This window comes from Perissodus microlepis, chromosome 7, assembly GCF_051167445.1.
Source record: "Perissodus microlepis isolate ML-2025 ecotype Zambia chromosome 7, ASM5116744v1, whole genome shotgun sequence".
Taxonomy (NCBI): Eukaryota; Metazoa; Chordata; class Actinopteri; order Cichliformes; family Cichlidae; genus Perissodus; species Perissodus microlepis.
In genome coordinates, this window is record NC_140467.1 from 42,012,217 (window position 1) to 42,018,322 (window position 6,106).

A 6,106-nucleotide genomic window follows, 5' to 3' on the forward strand; every position below is an offset into this window, starting at 1 on the left:
TAGCAGAAATGAAAATCTGTCCACATCCTCGATTTGATAGATAAGACGTTGACCTTCCTGGAAATTCACTGCGGTAAAGTCGTTTGAAAGTTTGAATAACATTTCCCTTTTGTGGACTTGTTTATCGCTAAAGTGAGAAATAATTCTGTTTGGTGAAGCATCTGGATCGCTCTGCTTACATAGTTTGTCTCCTTAAGAAGAAGGAGAGCGATCGCCCTTATTTACTCTGATACTAGTCATTCCTTTACCGTGTACCCACATCCATCCACGCTGACTTTAACAAGCTGCAGTTTTGACAGCTCGCTTGTCTAGTTTAGAACAGGGGTGGAAAATCAAAACAGGGCACTCATGGGAGCGTGTGACCAGTATAATCACTGGTTCGTTAACACAAAGGACCGGTTTCACACCATAAACATTCATTCGTTACTCTGTAGAAACACTAAACAGTCTCTCTTTGTTTTAAGCCTGCCATGGGAAAACATACCCACATTTCTGTTTTTCAGGTTTTACCGGTGCTTTATACTCTGTCAGTCTTATAACTGGGAAATTTACTCATCTGACTGGAAAGATGTGTGTCAGATCTATGGGGGCATAAGGTATATTTGATGTTTGTATTTTTATGACATGCACGTATATATATATATATATGCTTTAAAGAGATATATTCCTGCCACCACAAGTTGCACCTAAGTCACTCTGCCTGGAAAGCACATGCATACTCTCATTCATCAGGAATACTTTAAACATTTTCAAGGGGCTCCAATTTCAGCAGCTGGTTTCCATGTCAGTTTTTAGTGCTGCGTAGAGATGAGAACGGTTCCTTGTACGGGCCTGTCAGAGGCACCACCGTATCAACATCCTGATGGCTAGTTGTGGCTCTGCTTGCAAGGCATTTTTATGTTTGCAGGAGCAGAGCCTGAGGCTGTCCATCTGTGATTCCTGTCTGTCCCTCTAAAGGAAATACGGGAGTGTCAGATAACAGAGGATGTTGTTCTGGTTTGTAGAGGACGCCGAAACACTAGCAGACATTTACAGAAAGAAAGAAAGTATACTTTATTGATCCCCGTGGGGAAATTCCTCTCTGCATTTAACCCATTCACTCAGTGAAACAGTGGGCAGCCATTGGGCGCACTTTTAGCTTTGATGGCAGTGCACATTTGTCATGATGTCGCATCGGTAAGATTATGCAGTGTCACATTTATTTCTGTCCAGAATTGCATTATGTTTTCACCAAGTGTAAAGTCTTCTCCAGAACAATCCCCAAAATTCTGAATCGGGTCAAAATGCAAACTCTGTGGTGGCCAATGCATGTGTAAAAATGATGTCTCTCACATTTTTAGCCAGATGAAACCCAACATTGTCATCCTGGAATATGGCATCCGGAAGAAGAAAAATCCCTGATGGAAAAACCTGGTTATTCGGTATGTTCAGAACCCTTTTTTGGCCAAGAAGTATATATAAACATGTATTCTTCCTCTTTCTCTTTCTCTTAGTTTGACGTCATAGGTAAATGTCACAGACATTTTCTACAGAATTTGGAAAGCAGAAGACATTAAAGACTTCCCATTCATCTAAACCGAGGGTAATTCCTCAACAGGTTTTACTATGAATCTGAAGTTCCCTTAAACAAGAGAAATCCACCAGTAAAGCTTTTATGGATTACCTTTGAATTATCAACCATTACATCGTCCACCTAGTATGTGAGCAGCGGCATTAAAATGCTGCTTTCGTGTCAGTCCAGGAATCATTTATCACCAAGTTTTAAAATGGAGCTTTTGAATGTACGCCACTGGCATGTGCTGTAGCCCCCTGCTGAACATGATGTACATGTGATAAGGCAACGTGAGAACATAGCTGCAGTTTTATCATCTCACAGTGTTTGCACATATTTTGGGATAGATTGCCCTCCAAGGTTTTCTGAACCAACAGTCCAGTTCATTACTCATTGTTCTGGGTCTTCTCAGGCATGAAATGCATATTAGCAGGTTAGCAAACACACTGCATTACAGTCATGTTTCATGTTGGCAGCAAAGGGAGTTTATTCATTCACTCAACTTTCAAAACAGGGAGTGCTGGATTTTCTCTGGAGCTGAAAGTAACAATAAAACATTTTAAAAGACGTCATAGCTACAGTGTAAAAATCTGTTCGTTTGTGATAAATTATTATTGAGTACAAATAAAAAGTGAAATAAAAATGATTTTTCTCCTATTAATTGCATGAGCTAGAGTATAAGTATAGCACAGTTGTATTTCAGTAGATTTGCTCCACTCAAAATAAATTGTGACTAAAACTGCTTTTTCTGTGTAATAAAAATACAGTACACCAAATACTTGAATATTTGTTTAACTTCTCCTGAGATGTGCATGAACCCAAGCCTTTAGTGAGCAGTGGATTGCTCTTTTCTTGGAAAGCATACATGCTCCATCTAGTGGCGTTTGTTGGCTGCACAGAGCCAGCTCCGGATGTCAGCTGAAAGAAGAGCTTGTTAGTGCAAGCAGCAGTTCAGAGTTTATTCCATTCATCCATGCATTTCTGATCTCACCAGGAGAACAGATGAGAAACTGCGGTAAATGTGTCATTAATAAAGCAAACACACATGGCTTATTTCTTCCCTACCTCAACAAAAAGCGATGGGGGGACCGATCAGTCATTCCCATAGTATGCTTTGTTTCACAATCCTGGAGACTGATAGCTTCTGGACTCTCTCCCAGAGTTTGTAGTCCTTGAGTTTGAACTTGTCATATGGTTCTCATCCAAAGTTAATTTCTACAGACAAAAGAACACAAACCACCTCCAGAAATGCGGGGGTTCCAAAAACACTGCTTCGAAGGTGGTCTTTGCTTTGGTCTTCCTCATTTGTGGCAGTCAAAGAATACAATTTATTTCTCACGGAAAAGCACCTTGTCCACTAATGTTGATTTTCTATCAGTGACAAGGTCTTCTTTTATAATTTGCATAACTAGCAGCGTAAATCAGTTACTAAATGTGTTCAGATTTGAGTGCAGCTGTGAGAGTAAAAGGCAAATGAGGGGCATGCTAAGAGGAAAAGAAGACAGTGTCCAGTGTGTGAGATGAAACATTAAGGTGAGAGCTTATTAATCAGTGACAGTTTTAAAAAGTAGGTTAAGGGAAAGCACCGAAGATAATTTGGCTACAGCCTGTGAAATCTGAAGATGTGCTGCTTCTCCTTATTTGGATCTGATAGACCTGAAGATTTATTTCCCTTTCACTCAGAGGTGAGCTTTGCTTTTTGTCACTTTGATATTTTTAAGCTAATTCACTTAAAAAGGATTTTTTAAAACCCACCATGCAACACTAAACTACTGATAGGCACCATCCATGTACCTGAATGACATATAGGAGTGGAAACATGCTAGTTTAGTACTCCTGTGTCCAGTGTGCCATTAAGTTACAAATGGAGTGTGTCCAGATCTGCTGATGTTTATCAAGTACTTAAGATGGGTTGAACAACACACGGCTCAAAAACAATCTCCAAACTTTTCCTCTTCAAGCAGTTTCCCAGACAATCTGAGCACAAAGAGAAGCAGGTAAGTTAAGGTATATGAAACAGGCTTCACTAAGTGCGGTGATTACAACGATTACAATCGCTTCTTTAAGAAGAGGAAGTCAACAGCCTCAGGTGCATGATAACCCACAGGTGCAGGGAAGCCAGAAGGCGGGAACACAAAACACCAAAACCAGCACACCCGATGGTTACTGTACTTTACAATGTATCACTTTAATCTAATAATGAATTTGTGTAAAGTTGGAGACTGTAAAGTAATGAAAAGTTATGCCTTGCACAGTAAAGTCATGGTCCTGGGTCACTTTGACCCAGCGCCCTTGGTTTTCTGAATGCAACTGACACCCTCGTCTCGACGAGAAGCCTGGGTTCGGGAGAGCCCACTGAAGACATCCACCTTTTTGGAACCATGATAACAGGGTTCTTGCTGATCGGCGCTGGCTTGTCCCTGGCTTATCGAAGAATAAAGAAAGCGGAAACGGCTGTTCAAATCCCCACAAGGCTGCCCACTATGTTGATTGGAACGATGGAGCGAGCTGTGGCTTCTCAGAATGGGCTCATTAGATGCAGCATGGATGACATCTTGGAGAAGCTTGCGGCTGCGTTGAGTGCTGAGACTCTGACAACGTCTTGGAGAGGCTCACGGCTGTCGTGAACACTCGTGCTCTATGAGCAAACTGGATAACATCTCAGTGTAGCTGGATAACATCGTGGAGAGGCTCACGGCTCTCCAACGGGAATGGTGAGGAACCAGTGATGGACTTTAGATCGACTGTAAAATTGATATGCAGTGGTTCGCATATGCGGCTACCATATCGGCACCAGCTGCGGTCTCAAGGCTGGAGCTGAACATAACAAACAACTTCTCCCCTGATAACAAACTGTGTTTGGACTCTTCGTTCCAAACGCCCTCGTATGCTTATCTCCAAGGCCGAGTCGGACGGCGGGTCTGGCCCAGCGCTGGATGAATAGTTGCAGGGCAGGATGGCTGTGTCTGGATCGGCTTACTTCTCACCCCTTACCCACCCCTGTTGCTTGTCACGTGCTTCATGATGTTGTGATGTGGACATTTATGTGCTCTTTGTGCAGAGGAGGTTTTTTTTGTTTTCTGTTCTCATGCTGTCCCCCCATAGGAGCCCACCATGAGTAGAGGTCTCTTTTTTCCCCTCCTCGACTTGCCCATTGTATTGTACATTTCAGTGTTTTTCCATGGTACTACCGGTCTCCTCCCTATGTGATGTCTGTGTTGTGTATGTAAGGTGGGGGGGTCCCATTTCGCTGCAGGGCAACTTGCATGTGACAAATAAAGGCTTTCTTGACTTGACTTTCTTGTGTTTTTGTATTTTGTTCTTTATTTATTCCATGGTTCCTAGGTTGTTTGGTTAAGTTTATTAGATTTCCCCCATGTCTTTACCCCATGTGTCGTCCCCCCCCCAATGTATCTGTGAGTTCCCATGCCTCGTTTCTCCTCCTTGTGTTTTATTCCATGTTTTCCCCAGCCCGTTATGTCTGTGCTCTTCCCGTGTTCTCTCTCCCTCCAGTCTGCTTCTCTGTGTACTTCCTGTTTTACTTTGATAGTCTCCCGTCAGTATACGTCATGTTGTGTTTGCTCCTGCCCTGTCTCGTTATGATTTGAGCCCTCACACTAGCAGATTTTAGTGCATTACTGTTTTGCATAAAAACATTTAATTTAATGATGTTATCAGGATATCTAGAGAAAACAAGCTGATGCCATGATTTTCAAAGTCATCCTTTATTTCATTTTTAGGTTGTTATAGCAGATAAATCTCACTTAAAGCACAAATTTAGAGAGGTGTCAAAGAGAGAGTCTGTAACTCTAATTGCAGAAGAGCGTAACAGTTGAACAATTACTTTTAACTAATAAAAAAGCAACCACATGAACTGATTACCACACATCTTCTGTCAGTGACAAGCTAACTGTAACAATGTAAGCCAGGATCCATCTGTGGTCACCACATCAAAGACTTTATATAAAATCTGTCCTGTTGCAGAAGAGTATGCTCTTCCTGTAAAACTCTAGAGTGTACCTCTAGAGTTTTACAGAATAATTTAACAAAAGATTTGTTTAATAGCCAAAAATGAAAGCACACAAAAGGAAACAGGGTCACAAACAATAAAGCAGAACATCACAAAAGGGACCATAAAAAGCAAAGAACTTAACAGCCAGACAAAGACTTGGAAACACATAGGACTACAAATATATAAATATATATCTCAGGGAACTGAGACAGAATGAGGGAGGGGCAAAAAAATCACAAAAGGAAAAGGAACAGAAAATAAAACTGTGTGACACAACACAGAACAGACGTTGGACGTAAAACAGGATATAACTCCCAGAAAAATAACACTGAGACGTGGGAACCGCACTACACTAGAGGACAGAGAGAGGTCAAAGCCATTTAGACATGACCAGATCAGAAGGAGGAAACACAGATGGAAATAAATTAAAACAAGCGATCACACACAAAGAGAAGAATTCAAACGCTTTAACACCACTGGAACAAAAGAGCCTTTGTTCGTGGTGGCTCTATCAGATCAGAACTTAAACAACTAGAAGCAGC